The sequence below is a fragment of the Lytechinus variegatus genome, chromosome 5 (genome assembly GCF_018143015.1).
Source record: "Lytechinus variegatus isolate NC3 chromosome 5, Lvar_3.0, whole genome shotgun sequence".
In the NCBI taxonomy this organism is placed as follows: Eukaryota; Metazoa; Echinodermata; class Echinoidea; order Temnopleuroida; family Toxopneustidae; genus Lytechinus; species Lytechinus variegatus.
Window position 1 is genome coordinate 1,819,059 of NC_054744.1, and position 16,452 is coordinate 1,835,510.

The following is a 16,452-nucleotide window of genomic DNA, read 5'->3' on the forward strand; positions in this document are numbered from 1 at the left end:
AGCCTTTTAATAGGGGAATTATGGCTGAAAGAACCCATATAAATCATAATAATAATTTTGAATACTCCTGTTAAACTTGGCAATGAAAACTTACATTTCATTGAAAGTGTTGAAGCAGAAACTATCTACTTGGATCGAGGTCAAAGGTCCAATGTCGTAGGTCACTGCAAACCCTGGATCTACTTTCTTGAGACAGTTCCTTATGACAAGAGAGCAAGAGAATAATCATAGAACCAATATTACAAATAAACTATACTGATCCTCAACTGCGCAGTTTAAATTTCTGGTGCCATCCCAGCTAGACCAGGCGTTCATTGTACATGTAGCTTCTAAATATCTTCAAACAATGACCTCTGTAACCTTTGACCTTGTGAGTCAAAAATCTAATCAGATTATCCTAACTCACAAACGTATTTCTGAGCCGACTTTGAAAACATTCACTAAAATGGTTCTCCATCTAAGGCAAGAATGATATCTTTCCAAATGACATTGTGACCTTTGACCTGACCTTATGACCCTCCAATATACATACATGAGTCAAGTTTGAAGTTGAACCTTCAAGCTGTTGTGTACTTATCATGAGAACGAAAACAGGAGGCCATTACCAGCATGAGCAATCTATTTTGCACACATGCAAATAGGTGATATCACAATTCCTAGATACTTGTATTTGAATAGCGCATGAGCAAAATCACCGGCTAAAACACATCTGCTGGATAAGGTCTACACTAACCATGCAATGTTGTGTGATTGAGCCCATACCTGATAGTAACTGTTGCTCCAGGTACAAGTCCAAGTATATCATCATGTAAGTGAGCTGGTAGAGATACAGTAGCAGTGGTCTGACTAATAATATCATCAACCTTGAGATGAATAAATGAATCTTGGCAAGTTGCCTTCTCATTGCTGCTATGACCTGTAAAGGGGGAGATGTACAGTAAGTCATTTGTTTTGTTTGTTTCAAATCAAGTCTTTATTCAATATTCTATTAAAAAATAGACCTTATGAATAAACCTTATGACATCATAATCTCATAGCGCCCTCCCTCAGAGGATATAGATATATGCATAAACAGAGTTGTCAGAGAGGCGCCAGCTGCAGATCACCAATGCATGCAAGGCAGTGGCTTCAGCCTTCAAGATGGCTGCACGATGACATCAATGCAGAAGATCTATATCCACAATTGTAACATGATCCATAAAATGTCATAATATATTTATAGGATTTAAATAAGCTGGAAGTGCCTTTGTTTCATATTACTGCTAGGAAAAAATGAGTTATAATTGGAAATCTGAAAATCTCTACTTTTAGAAGATATTCATAAATTGGAAAAATTATATTTTAAGACCTATTTGTGGGCGGGTCACATATCAAGAAATATGAATTGAATTTATTTTCTGAGCTGATCTACTTGCCTTCCAAAGATGTTACCCTTGTAATGAGACCAGATACGGATGATAGCACATGACACTGTCTACAATCAAGAGAAAAATAATCAAATCATTTCCTTTACCCCACTCCTAGCTTAACTGACAAATACAATACTATGGAGTATTAAAAGAACAAATTACATCAATCTTTTTCTATTTTCTTACTTGCTATATACAAAAGTATAATCCTCAATCTTTATGATGTGCATTGGCATTCAGTTGGTGATATGCAACACGAATCCCAAAATAAGATTATAAAATATAAAAAACAATAATAATTCTTGTTATTGCATACTTCTACATAACACTTAACTTACTTGATCAGAAATCTCTTTTGGAGCACTCTAATAAAATCATTCAGTTTAATTACTTTAGCTTTATCAAAGCAGCTGTTACATGCTTCTATATTTCAAGAAACGAATTCCTGCCGGGTCTCCCTTTAGCTCACCTGGCAGTATAATGCGAATGAATGTCATACAATTTTGATACAATAATTTGAGGAATCACTAGAATTACTAGATAAGATAACAGACCTTTGTTTTCCCTTGCTCATCTGACCTGAATCAGATTTATCTTCTGCCTTGCAATCGATCTGTGATGTGGTATCCTGTATAATAAAGAGAGCAGGTGGTAAAAGTTCAGAAATATTTGGTAAACAGTCAATGGGAATTGATGCATACAAAAACTGTTGTCTATTCATCAGCATAATATACTCAAAATTGATTGAAATCACGTCTTTATTAAATCCAAGATAGAGGTCTATGGTTCTATTCTGAACACATGGCAGGTACGTAACTAAAGTACAATTGACACTAATTATAATCTAATACACAGATCATTACAGTCAGAATTATAATTTTGGAATGAGGTATGGTTGTGCATATTTTAAATGGTTAACGCCCCCTCCCTCCACCCATAACATTTTCCCCCCAATATTCTTGTAGAAACTTCATCAACTCACAGGATGAACTCCTAGATCTATAATAAAACATTTCCAAATCCAGCACCTCTAGAAATCAAACTCAAATTGATTTAATGAAATGCGCACATTAGAGACTTATGCTTGATTTTTGAAGTTGTGTTTAAATGACTTTCTTTCTTCAACAATCCCATTCCAACTCACCTGTAAAACTTGAAGCTGAGAAAATGATGTGATAATGTAAACAGGCTGTGTTCTACCTTTCTTGGCTAACTTCATTATCGATGGCACGACATGGGTCTAAAGATACCAAGATAGAAACAATTAAAATATCAAGCTTCTTTCAATCAAATCACTCAAAGACTTTGGCAATTAACTAGACAAATTCAGGACTGCAAAGATTTCTTCCTCTGCTACTACCATACCATGACATGTAACTTCTAGAATAGTTGGGTTGATCTGTCAATTTTTATTTTCTTTGTCTTTGCTGCTGCAAAGAAAATAATGCATGGATGATTTATTTATGTTGTCAAAAAAACACATTCAAGTGCTTTTTTAAAGCCATTTACATTTCATCACACAACATTCCATTTGTATATTTTAGATCTTCTAAAAAAAGAAAAAAGAAATAGCGACCCTGTTTTGTTTCATTTTTCAGTCGGCTGAATGAGGGCAAAATAAGATTTGTTTAGGCCTAATATAGCTATAACCTGCATGTCATCATCTCTGCATTCCATCTTGTAAATTTGCCCCTCTCTCAGAAAGTGATACCATCTGATGGCATCATCTTGGAAACACAGAAGAGCTGGTCTTCTATCCTCCTCTTGTTTATCTTCCATCTCTCCATCTCTTCCCTGTATTAGGGGGGTTCCATCTCTCTTAGTCTTCTTCGCCTGGTATGAGTCCAGAATGAAGATATCACAGTAGAATCTTGGAGTGGTTGACCCGGTATCTCTCTGCTCCTGGTGGATGAGTGGTCTTCTACTTCTCAGCTGGATCGTCTTGGATGTGATGCATTTCGGAAGAGATCCTCCATCTGTTTAAAAAACAAGTTGATGAACACTTTAAACAAGAATGGTTTATGCCCCCCCCCCCTGAAATTTCTTGTGATAAATCTTCACGAGAAAGATTTGTGCTGCATTGTTCCATGAAATATTTCTTTCAGGCCTCACATGACTTATGATTTTTTATTAATGAAATGTTCATTATTTCTATAAAGTTATCTAAGTAATCTACTCCCCAAATTCCTTGAACTTCAAACTCATTAAGTCATAAAAGCAGTATCAACTGACAGTAATCAATAGGGAACTAAACACAGGTCCGTTGTGTCAACTTTACATGAACCAAGAAAGAAATCACTATAAATTTTTTTTCTCAATGTATAGAGTGTACATATTTAAATGTTAAACTAAACAACACAGACCTGACTTTGATGATGAGCTTCTTTTCCTCGTTCTAGGTTTGACACCACCTGGTGATGACTTCTTCTCTGTTCCACGATAAAGACACACAGCATATCTTGGATCGAACATCACGTAAACTTTGACCTCTGACCTTGACCTGTCAATGCTTTCACCTCCATCAACATCCATTTCAGATTCATTCTGATCTTCTTTTGTCCTAGAAAAATCAATACAAGTTCTCTTCTCCTGTATCACAATAAAGTCCTCAATTCTGAGCAGATGGTTTAGGCAAGGCTGGGGAAAGCAAGAGCTTGTCATGTTTCTTCCCAGAGCCTTCCCCCACAGGCAAGCTGTTAATAAGAGTACAAGGAATGGACCCAGTAGAATCCAGTAGGAAAAGTCTTCTATCTGTTCTTTCACAGCATAATTTAGCAACCAGGACCTGAAAGACAACCAATGATGGACCAATTATTGAACACGTTGTGATCTCCAACCATAGTGAAAGTCAACATTGATGCTATTAATAACACTGTCTACAAAAAGATTGCTAACAAATTACATGAGTCTCCAGTTAGATACAACTTCAAAAATGAGTCAAATTCATGAGCTCCAAGAACATGTAAAAAGACCTAAGAAAAACATTGTCGACATCAACCAAGCAATCGATGGAAAAGAGCAGTACAGTAGAAGAAACTACCTTAAATGCCCAAAACAGCTGATAAAAACATGGACATGGTCATCATTGATCTCGTCAAAGTGAAGATGGGGATCGAACAGGACCAAACCAACATCAATTGCTCCCACCAGATTACCCAGAGAACTCCAATTATACAGCCCCATTTCAAATACTGTGATGTTATTTGGATGCATCCCAAACGTTAAAAAGATTACAAGTTGTGTGTGTGTGTTTATATGTATATGTGTGGGTAAAGATAATGCTAATATTCGAAAATATATAAATTTGTTTCGTTTTTTTATATATTTTGTCACTTTTGTTTCACAGACTTGCTGAAAAACAGCATTGTCGGCTGATAGCAAGTTTTTAACTGTATTGAAATAAATAAAACAAACATTCTAAAAGACATAAATTTTATGACGAAAAAAAAGAAGATCTCCAGTATGCATACTTGTACCTATTTTTAAGTCAACTCGTCAAATAGTTCTTTAGTTATCGCGAGAACAAAAACTGGACAAACGGACACATGAATAGATAAACCAAAATAATGCCCTGGCAACCATCTCCAGTGGGCAAAGGTATACAAAAATATATAATGAAGATATGTGTGTCGAGTGAAAATGCTCACAAATATCTACTTAATATAAATTTGGCCATATCAAGTTTAACATTGGCTGGTAAAATCAATGACTCATAGGATAGTTTCATGCCAAACTAAAACTTGAGCAACCTACTTCCATGTAATTATTAATTGCATCAAAGTGACATATAATACAAGTAGATCTTGGACTCATTGCAAGATGAGATTGTAATCAAATGCAACTAAAAAATCAATCACAACTTACAGACCAGGGCCCCATCTAACAAAGAGTTACGATCGACCCGATCAACTACAACTATGGAAAGCCAGCAATGTCAACATCTAAAATACATGTTTGTTAAAAATATTTCCTAGATATGAAGGATATTCATACATTCATGGTTTTCTTGACAATTTAGTATGCTTCACTTTTTTTACAGGATGTTGTGCAAATAATAAAAAATTATGTCATTGATGGATTTCCATATAGTTGAGGTTGATCGGATCAATTGTAAATCTTTGTATGACCGGGCCCTGATTATTTCTGGGCCTCATAACACAAAGATTTGAAACCAACTACCAATTTAAAAGAGCAATTTTCATTGGTCAACAATGAGCCTGAAGAAAGACACTGGGCAGCAAGAACAATTTTGATTGGCCATTGCTGCTTTTCAACAATTGACTGCAAACCTTTGTGTGTATGGGGCCCTGTTTCACAATAGATCTTACCATCGGTACGAGCCTGTTAGATGATGTTATCATTCTACATGTCCATCCTGATTGATCCAATGAGGTTATATCACCGAGAGGACATCCATCAAAGGATGAGACCAGTTCACTTGATGTGGGCAAGGTACATGACACTGTCTGATAAAACAAGATGATTATTCAGTGTTTTCTGAAAATTGCTACATAAATCTCATGAGGTAAGGTACCCTCCCCCCCCCTCAAAAAAGTGCAAGTCACTATTCTGATCAAAATGAATTATTTTGACATCATACATGGTATTTTTTCATCTGGGTAAAATTTCTGATCAAAAAGCATCAGGTATCAAGTGGGCATGAAAGTATCCCATTTTATATATGATTATGAAAAAAAAAATTGCTTTCGAGTAATAGAATGAGAGCATATAGTTGTGCTCAAAAGTTTGTAAACCCCACCACAAAATGCACTCTTTCATGTGGAGTGTAGACAACAAAACTATAATGTTTGGTGGCAGGCCAAGAGAAACAAACATTATTGAATGTAATATTTTCTCACCGGATTTCACAATTAAATATCAAAAGCATGGTAGAACTTGAACACTTTGAATATGTAAATTTCTGGTCTTGTTGAATAGATTTTAAACATCACTGCTTGTATATGCTAAAAGGGACACCTACAATTGTGGAAATTAGCCAAAAGAAACACGAGTGCTTTAAAATCTGAACGAGGCCTTGATGGTGGAGAGAAAGGAAAGGTCAGGAAGTTTTATAGATGGCTGGAGCAGAATTAAACCTAAAATAGCCTATTTTTTATTATTTTGTTTCATTCAAAATCTCATATAGTTCTTCATCTATAGCATGCCTTAAATACAAGGTGGTTCATGAACCACAAAGTCTTGTCTGATTTACATTCAATAGACCTTTGATCCTGTCATCCTCATGAACATACATGTGGTATTACCAAAGTACCAAGTATGAATACAATTGATGCAGAAATAAAGAAACAAGAGTAAGTAGAACAAAAGCTGTATCATTATTTAAAAGACTAACAGACCAATGGGAAAAGTGATTACTCAGTCTCTTCCGAACTTTTTCTCATGAAAGAGAAAAAGCATTCCAATAAATAGTGACAACTTTTAACTTTCTTTGAGCCAAAGCATTAGAGTACATTTATTCATGCTACAACTTAAAATAGTTCAGCCACTATGCTTTTCAAAGCTGGTAAGTAATGGTGAGAGCTGGGAATCCCAGAAAAGGAGTTCTAAACTCATTGGCTTTCTATCTGAAATGGGATTGCAGCAAATCATTTCATTGGCCTGTAGTCTAGTTTAATAGACCATGGTTTATCTCTTTGCTTAAGTTATGGGAAGCCATAAATGTCAAAATTGTGTTTAAATCCTATATTTCTTTGTGTTTACTTTGCTCTTTCCCCATGCATTGATGGTGAATAAAAGTATGTTTTTTATCATTCTAAGACAATCATGAATGCAACGTGAGGTGGTAAATTGAATTTATACTGTCTGGGATTTGTGTCACAATTGGCTTTCCATACATGGAGTTAAACAGTAACTTCAGACCATAGTTTGAAATAAAACCAAGTTCATGATATGGGCCATTGGATCTAGAAGAGGGTAATTAAAAAGACAAGTGCATATAAACCTTTGGGATATCATTACTGGTGTGAGAGAAGAGGCAAGATGCATCGTGGGATAGGAAATCTTCATAAGGGTTTCTCTTCCTCTCTTTGATAATAGGAAGGTCATTAGAGGTCAACTTGATGGTCAAAAGCTGGATTAATACTGGAAGCACCTCCTTCAATCTGAAAAAAGATAAATGAATATGAGTAAAGCTTAGCTCAAGTAGTGAGCAATAATTTGAAGAGGGAGACTTCAAATCACCGTTCAACTTTATCAAACTATCACAAATATACATCTACTAAGTTTTTTCACAATTTATATAAACCAAGTGCTGTGAAATAATACAATTTACATGTAGACGGAAATTACCTTATTTCAGGTCTTCCATGGAAGTGAAATATTTTGGTTTATCTTTCTTATTTCATAATCAAAACATGGAGAGTGTCTTGTAGGAATCACAAAGATTTTTGAAATTACATTTTCATCACATAATGTTAAATATGTGAAAAAAAGAGGTATGAGGAGAATGCATACATAAAACGGCAATCTACTTACTTGATTACATGAGGGACCAGTTTCTGCAGCAATATTGGAATTGCTTTATCTCGTAACCATTCTAGAATAGTTAGACTAGGAAACAATTTACCACAAAGCGGTAAGAGTACACGCTGTATGTTGGTACTTTTTTCCTGAAAGAAAAAAAAATCTTAAGCATCACACATATTTCATTCTATTTTTTTCTAGGCAATTTATGAGGTATATTGTGAAATGATTTGAGCATGTAGTAGGTCCATGATGGGATAACATTATTGAACTGTCCTAACATATTTTTTCCCCTACACTAGGGCATATGGTCTAAAGAAGGCAAGCAATTTTTTACTAGCATTCTGTATATCAGTTCTATACAATATAATTGTTTTAATTTTGTTCATGTTTTTTAACTTTGAAAGTTAAGAGACAAGTATTACCCTTATTCTCAAATTCCATTACTATACCAGTGTTGCCCCAAAACAGCATGGTGGGTTATAATTCAACTAGTGCTGTTATCAACAGGCCAAATATCGACATTGTTATCGACATAAAAGGGTTTTCAATGCTACAGACATGTTGACATGAACGCACCCAAATCAACATGACAAGTTGAAATAAAGTATAAAGTTTACCCGAAATGTTAAAAGCACTTATCCAATTAAAAGGTTTATTCAGCTTAGCAGTGCATCAAATCAATAAAGAATGCAAGCAGAATGGCAGCAGAAATACATCAGAGTTGGGTGACCAGGTATACGCAAAGCTCTACCAGCATTCATCCATCTATATCGATGCATTCACTATGTGCCATGCTTGATAATACGCTGCTCCTCGATACATTACTTTTTACATAGACATGAGGAGCAGCGAACACATGGTTTTTTTTTTTTCATTTAAGTTGTGACCACTGTTACTGCGTGCTTATTTCATTTCACCAAGTCAGAGAAACTTGCATGTGGAGATCACATCATGGACTGCTGCAGAAGTAGTACTGATGTTATCAATATATTTTTATTATTTTTACTGTCAATTTGAGGAGCTTGCATTTGCAGCACATGTGTACCAGCATATAACAAATGATCACTGTAAGTTGCAATGGGCGATTTTAAATTGGATGCAAGTGTGATTGCCGACTGGTTTCATGATTGGTTAATAAAAACATTTACCTTCTTCAATTTTTCTTTCGATTTTTCTTCTATGTGGATTGATGTTCTCATACAGCAAACAATGCTTTCACCATCACAGACTGGTTCACTACTTCTGGCAGAAGCACACAATTTATGGGCATTATGAATGGTGACCTTTGACCCTATAGGAATGCTGGGAAGGTGCGACTTTCCATCATACTGGTAGGTGAGATAAAGCCTGTAAAGAACATTTGTACACATCAAATAATCAAAGACAATTCACTACTTGGCATAAAATATGTTCTGAAAATATATTATTTTATTTTATCATGTATTAGCACATTGAAAGAAGCTTGCTTCTGATACAAGCATAGCTTTTCTTCACAAGCACCTACATGATCTGTGTTTGTTAACTTAATTTTGATAGTCAGTTCTATCTGGTTAATTCCAATTTATCCTTTCTTCTATTTTTAATTTGTAATATTAAATGTATACTATTTTGTCATTTAGATGTATAAATCTTTTAAACTATTTAAACATTACTGTAGCTCCTGCAGATTGTATATGTTTAGTCTAATATATTTTATCATAAAACACTTAATAAATCTACCATTATCATTATCATTACAAATTGCTACAATTGTAATTCACATGCTTTTTGACATATTTGTAATGTTATGTTGCTTTGTTTTATGTCCATCAATAAATAAGAATACAATACAAATATTGGATCCCTTTTTCATAAAATGTAACAATAACTCAAACTTTGCTTAAAAAATATGAAACTGACATCGTATACAGAAGCCAATCAAAATCAACAATTCATGACAAAAATACAATAATATTCAGTTTGTAAGAAACCAAAGCAAGGTTTTGATATCAAACAATTCAAAATGGAATTTACCAAAAATATCTTAACAAGTGCAAAAATATCTGTTGGTATATCCAGAACTTGACTACAAAAAATGAAAAAGCAAAAATAATATTTAGTACTCAAAGCATTTTTGTAATGAGAGTGGCTGATAGTTCTTCATTCTCAATTAGTAATTATGTAGAAATATTGCTGACCAGTCACATAATTTGTGATCCATTCATATATTTTGTCTTCACACCTTTATTCTTAATAATGCTCTGAAATCATTGACATATATGATCTCCTTTGTAAATATCTATTCTGTATTTGTGTGATCGATTGGTTTGAGACCTTATAGAGTATAAATTCACCTATATCATCTACCGATATTATCCATTGTTTTACTCTCCTTGATACTTAATGCCTCATATTTTGAATTCAGGTTTAACTGAAACCACAGTCAAAGGCTTGACTACAGTGATGGGAAGCTTTTAATGTCAAGAATGTGTTTAAGCTTCTTGTTTTTACTAGGATCCTTCCTTGTTATGTTGTTTATCGTTTACTTTCAAGACAATATTTGTTAAGTTGAATGCAAATGTAATGATAAGTTGATCATCTAATTATAGAGATTCAAGTCATAACTGGCTATCCATAGTCAAACCCCAACTTAAGACCATGGTTTAAGAGTTCAGAATACAAGCCATTATGTTGATATTAAAATAATACTTAGATTGAACTGTATTCTTTATATTTACTGTCAAATAAACAATTATGATAATTTTAAATCAGCGTTTATGAAATGCAGCTGAAATTTCTTAGCAACAGAAAGCTCTCATACCATGCAGAGAAATAAATGTGGTTGTGATGATTTTTTCTTCATATGAAAATTGAATGGTTTATTCCTGTATGAGTGATAATAATCACATACCTGGCATTAGAACTGAGTTCATAAATCCCTAATGTTTGGTCTACACATCTGGTGATTGTTCCCTGTGCGAAAGAAAGAAACTTTATTTTCCCTTTGTCATAAACTCAGGCTTATATTTGTATTTTAAATGACTGTTCATGTATCAGGGGTGTGAGTAGTCACAAATAAAAAGATCTGAAAAAAGCTAAAGTGTTTAAAAAGTTTGAAATAGAAAGAGCTCCTATACATTAGGTACAGAGGAAAGCCAAAAATAAGCTGACATTAAGCTGAAAAAAAAAAAAAAAAGTCTGAAATCAGATAAAAATCTGAACTCTTACATCCCTGATGTATTAACTAACATCAGACTTAGTGAAATGCACAGGAAACGCCTGTAACATAACAGAGACATCTTTGGGGGTAAAAAAGTGAGGAATTATTTGGCCACACCTGCCAGGTCAAGAAAAAGTGAAATAATGACTATACTATAAGGAAAATTCAAGTGTCTAATATTGTTCTCATTGGATGATTTACATTAAAAAGTGTCAAATTTGCCACGAAAACACACAATAAAATGCCTTTAATCAAACTATCACTCAAAAGAGAACAAATCATGATTCCTTTGTAAAGTTACCTCGAGAGTAGAAATCTCTGTTTCTGTGGTAATTTCATCTTTTTTAAGAGGAATTATTTTTGAGAAAGCAGAAAGCAGCAAAATCTTTCTTGGTCTGTCTGTTCCCTGAAAAAAAGACAATCCAAATGATTTCAAATCACTCATTATTTTAAATATGAACAATGTCAATTTATAGGGCTTACAATGTGGTTTGACTTCATTTTGAAAGTGTGTCATCATTATTTATATTGTAACTCAATATCATTCAATCAGTAGCTTCATTATCAAATTTACAAAAAATTAAATAATTTTCAATTTTTCACATGATATAATACAAAAGAAGTAGTGAGTATGTGACATCATGGACTCACTCATTTGCATACCGCCTATGTGCATATAATTCATTGTGAAAAAAAAAGCCCATTGAAATGTCATAACTTTCTTATTTCACATCCTATTTTGACAAATATTTTGATGCTGTATACAAATATTTGTAATTATTTAAGTAAATTTATTGTCGGGCAGACTTCTGACTGTCACCTAAATGCTATTTTAGAATTTCACAACAAATATAATAACATGTATGGTTGAAAACAACATCAATTTCAGGGGCTTGTGCCATCACACTGGGTTATCGCGTCATGTCGGGCAATAGCGTAACCCGACCATTTGAGAAAAAGGCCCCCTAAATTCCCAAAATGTTGGGTCCAGTTTACCCGACCATTTGAGAATTTTGCTATACTTTTCAGAAAACATTGGGTAAACTGTACCTGACCTTTTGGGAATATAACGGGGCCCTTTTCATGAATGGTCTGGTTTTGTGATTGCCAGAACCAACAAGACAAACAGATATGATGACACAAGCCCAATATAAGTGTCAATCAAATGATTTTTTTAAAATCAAGCTTATTCTCACTTCACCGCTCATTGAAGTCATTTACAACTCATACGTATTTGATCTTTCCTTCAAGGTCATCAACCATACTGTCATTTCAAATCTATCTAATCCAACAAAGGGTTGAGGGACCGGGACGGTGAACTGCAAACACACCATTTGACAAGTTTTATTCTTTCAAGTCTGGCAATGTTTTGGGTACCAATCTAAAAAAAATCAAAGGGGTAATGGTTTACAGAAAACCTATATTATCGTGGACATTTGTGTATGGGGGGGGTTAATCCTTATATTTGTAACAAATAGTAATACCTTTGTAATAGTGGTTTGAGTGACATTATCAATGTCATAGAATGATGTGACATGAATATCATTGTAGAATGCAGATGCATCATCTCCCTGTAGTAAAAAAAAAAATGGTGATATTATGACATCACAATGGTAAAGCTCAGGACCTCATAAGCATGACACAAGAGAACCTAAAAGGGTGAAATATCTCCATCTTCATGATTTTGCTCCAGATGTCGGCTTTTGATTAAATAATAAAAATAGTGACTGGCTCTACTTTTGGGAACATCTAATACATTGCCATAACAAGTGCCATACTTCCATCAGCTAAAAACCTGGGATACTAGATTCTTTTGTGGGTACCCCCCCCCCCCCGGCCAGTCAATATCATCCAATAAATTCAGCCAAACCTCCATTCATCCAACTAGCATGATTCATTTCAACTTCCATATTATAAAACGCATAGTCACATAGTTATATTTGCTAAACAAGTAATAATTTGTAAACACATTAAAATGGGTTGAATTTAATACAAGTTACCGTATGACACAAGAAAATTTTATGTTTTTTTTATCATGAAATTGTACCCTTTTTTTGTAAGCTTTCATTTCATGGCTTCAAGCCTCATCAGACCTTCACCTAAGGGGGTGTAGTGATATAGTAAAAAAACAAATAAAAACAACCTTCGGGTTAATAGTGTTTTAATTCTACCTATAAATTAATATATTTTTTGCCTTGAATAATCTTGTCTTGTGTCTTGATTTGTCCTGCTTTGTTTTCTGTACTGTCAGCATATGAAAACCATGTGTACTTAATAGCCAACTTTATCAAGATATGTGGAAAATTTCTGACTCCATGAGCTTGCAAGGGTCTATTTAATTTGTGAGAAAAGAAGCAATATTTATTGTTGCCTCTCTTAATATCATTGTTGACGCTAAAATGTAATGCTGTTCCCTCTTCCCAAACTAAGTGAATACATTTCATTGTGGATGAAGAATAAACATTCAAACTCTTTGGCAAAAAGTTAATCTAAAATTTAAAATCATCATCATCAATGCTAAAACCTGTGCTTATGTACTTAATCTATTTAACAAAACAGGAGATATTAACATTTGTTTTGGCATGACTTTAATGAATTTATACCGGTTTTTATACAGAGCTAAACCATTTTGGGGCCCTAACATATGAGTATAAAATGAATAATAGGGTAGTTTTGTCATATATAGCACATAGTTAATAAAAATGCATACAGCATTTTTCATTTACTTTAATAGATAAAATAGCACTGTTAGGCATAGGTGCTGCAACCAAGGGTCATATCCCAGATTAAGAATACTTTTTGAATCACTATTTCCTCATATTCGATCAGACAGGGCTCGACATTAGCAGTGGCCTGGAGCAACCTAAATTGAGAGTTGGGCCATCAACTTTCTGTAAAAGCTCTCACTTGGTGGCCCGGTCGGGCTACCAAGAGTTTGATAAATTGTAATGTTTTCTATTTTTTTAGGGCCACCAAATTTGCTTTGCTGGCTACCAAATATATGAAATTGATGATTTTGGTGAACTAATCGAGCCACCAAGAAAATAAGTTAGTGTGGAGCTTTGGATCAGATATTTACCAAATGGCCAGACTCCTAAAATAAAAGCACCTTCACAGGACTAAACTGACACCCTATATCCCTTTCATACTCACCCTTGCAAGTAGAAATAGTTTTGAATCCGGGCCAGATCCTGTCTGGATCTCTGACAGGAAAAGTGTATTGCTATGGATCCTGTAATGTGCAAAGAAAATAAAAAAATATCAAGATTCATATCAGAATGAATCTGAAGAAAATTGAAAATCAGCTTTCTCTTGTTCATTCACCTGATAATTTCCCTAATGACTGGGTTTGGAAAATAAAGACTAGTATTTGGCGAGAGCTACCACTATTCACTACCACTATTCAGACTTTTTTTTTATTCTAATACTCAGGGGATCTTTCAAAGAGATGAAAGTCTTGACTAGAATTGCACTTAAATTCCAAGTTGTGTGTGGTATACACATGTACAATGTATAAAGCATGCTCTGGAGTTTAATATTTTTTCATGGCTCAGAGATATTCCAAGAATTATGGGCTATTGCACAAATTGAAGATGAGCGCAATACTGCTCTAACGTGCGTAATATTTTTTGTATTCTATGATAATGCCCTCTTATAGAGTTATAACCTAAAAAAAGTGATTGAATAAATCACATATATGTCACTTATTATTAACATACTGAGGTTTTTTACCCGACTGCTAAGAAAGCATGAATGCCTGTGAGCAAGCAACCAGGGGCCGAACGGCTTAAGGTCCTCTCTGAGGGACCTGGTAATGAGGATAAATGCCTTACCAAAGGGCACTAGCGCACCACTTGGGAATCGAACCCGGGTCACCGGAATCCGAAACCCTGCTCTACCGACTGAGCTATTGCGCCTCCTTATTAGGGATTTCATTTCATATAACATTTGGATCATAGAATGCGACAAAACATAAAAAATAACTCTTTATGAGGGAATTTACTTATCATTGTGCCTTGCATAGCATTGTGTACAGTGCACATTGTCGAATTCGCCCTCACTGATCAGTGTTAATAATAGGTGACATATGTAAGGGCACTGCGAGGTACCAGCATAATTGCATTTTACTTGCCTAACTCAGTTATATTGGCAACTACTGTAAGTCTTTATTCAAACAAATATTAATGAATGAATATTTCCTTAGTTAATACTATCAACACTGCCATGTAAAATTTCTTTAAGGTATACCTGTAAAAGGGAATATAACGTTGATCCTTACCTGAGCAGAGGACTTTTAGCAATCACACAGGCCCCTTTCACATCCATCTGTACGTATGTCCAGTTCTATGGCAACATCAAAACACACAGGCACAGTTTAATCTGGTCAAAAAGGAACGTTCAGTAATAGATTAATTTACTATTCTCATGGAAATGCACTTTAAAATGGAATTACATGTGTAGTACAAGTGCTCTTCTTAGTGGAGATTACCAGAAAGGAATGCCCCACCTGTTTCAGTACAATTTTTTAGGCCCACTGGTACTTGATCCCAAACCCAATGTCTGCAAGACCAAAACAATGAGTCAAAACCAAACAATTTCAAGACTTTCAAGAAAATATCATACATGTATAAGACATGTAGTAAACCACAACAAAGGTTACACTCTCCACCTCACAAACACTGAGCGACTAAAACAGTCATTTCTTGTGAGTACCTCCTTGGCTTGGAACCATCTCCCACCCGAGGTAGTGAACAGCACATCACTAGAGGTGTTCACGTCAAAGATTGAAAAGAGCCACCGGCGATATGACTAGGTATCAGCTGGATGGTAGCAAATGATGCATTTTTTTATACATATTTCCACACCCATCTGAGCATCCTCACGACTAGCACAAACTCAGACCAATCTGATAAAGATTGCTGCAAGAGGTACATGTATGGGTCCCCCCCTTTGAGAGGCACAATTAAAATTTGTAAATTTGTTAAGTAAAAATGCCATGATTTATAACAGAAGTGTGCCCCCCTTTGAAAGTGAAAACCTTTTCTTTTTCTTTTCAAATTTTTCCTCGGGGAAAATGTGCCCCCCCTTTCGGAAAATCCTAGATCCGCTGTTGCACTGGACTACGTCTTGTTTCACTGGCTCCTCGATGGGAGGAGAGATTTTAAAAAGTGCAAGAGAAATTTAAAAAGGGGAAAAAAAGGTTTAAAAACTCCTTTAAAAAACTTGGATTTCAGCTGTCTAGATTCAGACATTATATCCACAGTTGTTCAATGCAAATACTCATCAACTGTTGGGCTCAAATTTGTGAGTTAGCATTATCAATGCCAATATAGTTGTCGCAAATGCACATTCAACAGG

The 16,452-nt window shown here is 34.7% G+C and overlaps 1 pseudogene; it reads right to left on the reverse strand.

Moving 5' to 3' along the window:
• LOC121415037 overlaps positions 1-15,983 on the reverse strand; it is a 24,054-nt pseudogene extending 8,071 nt beyond the window's left edge.
• Between the last annotated feature and the right edge of the window lie 469 nt (positions 15,984-16,452).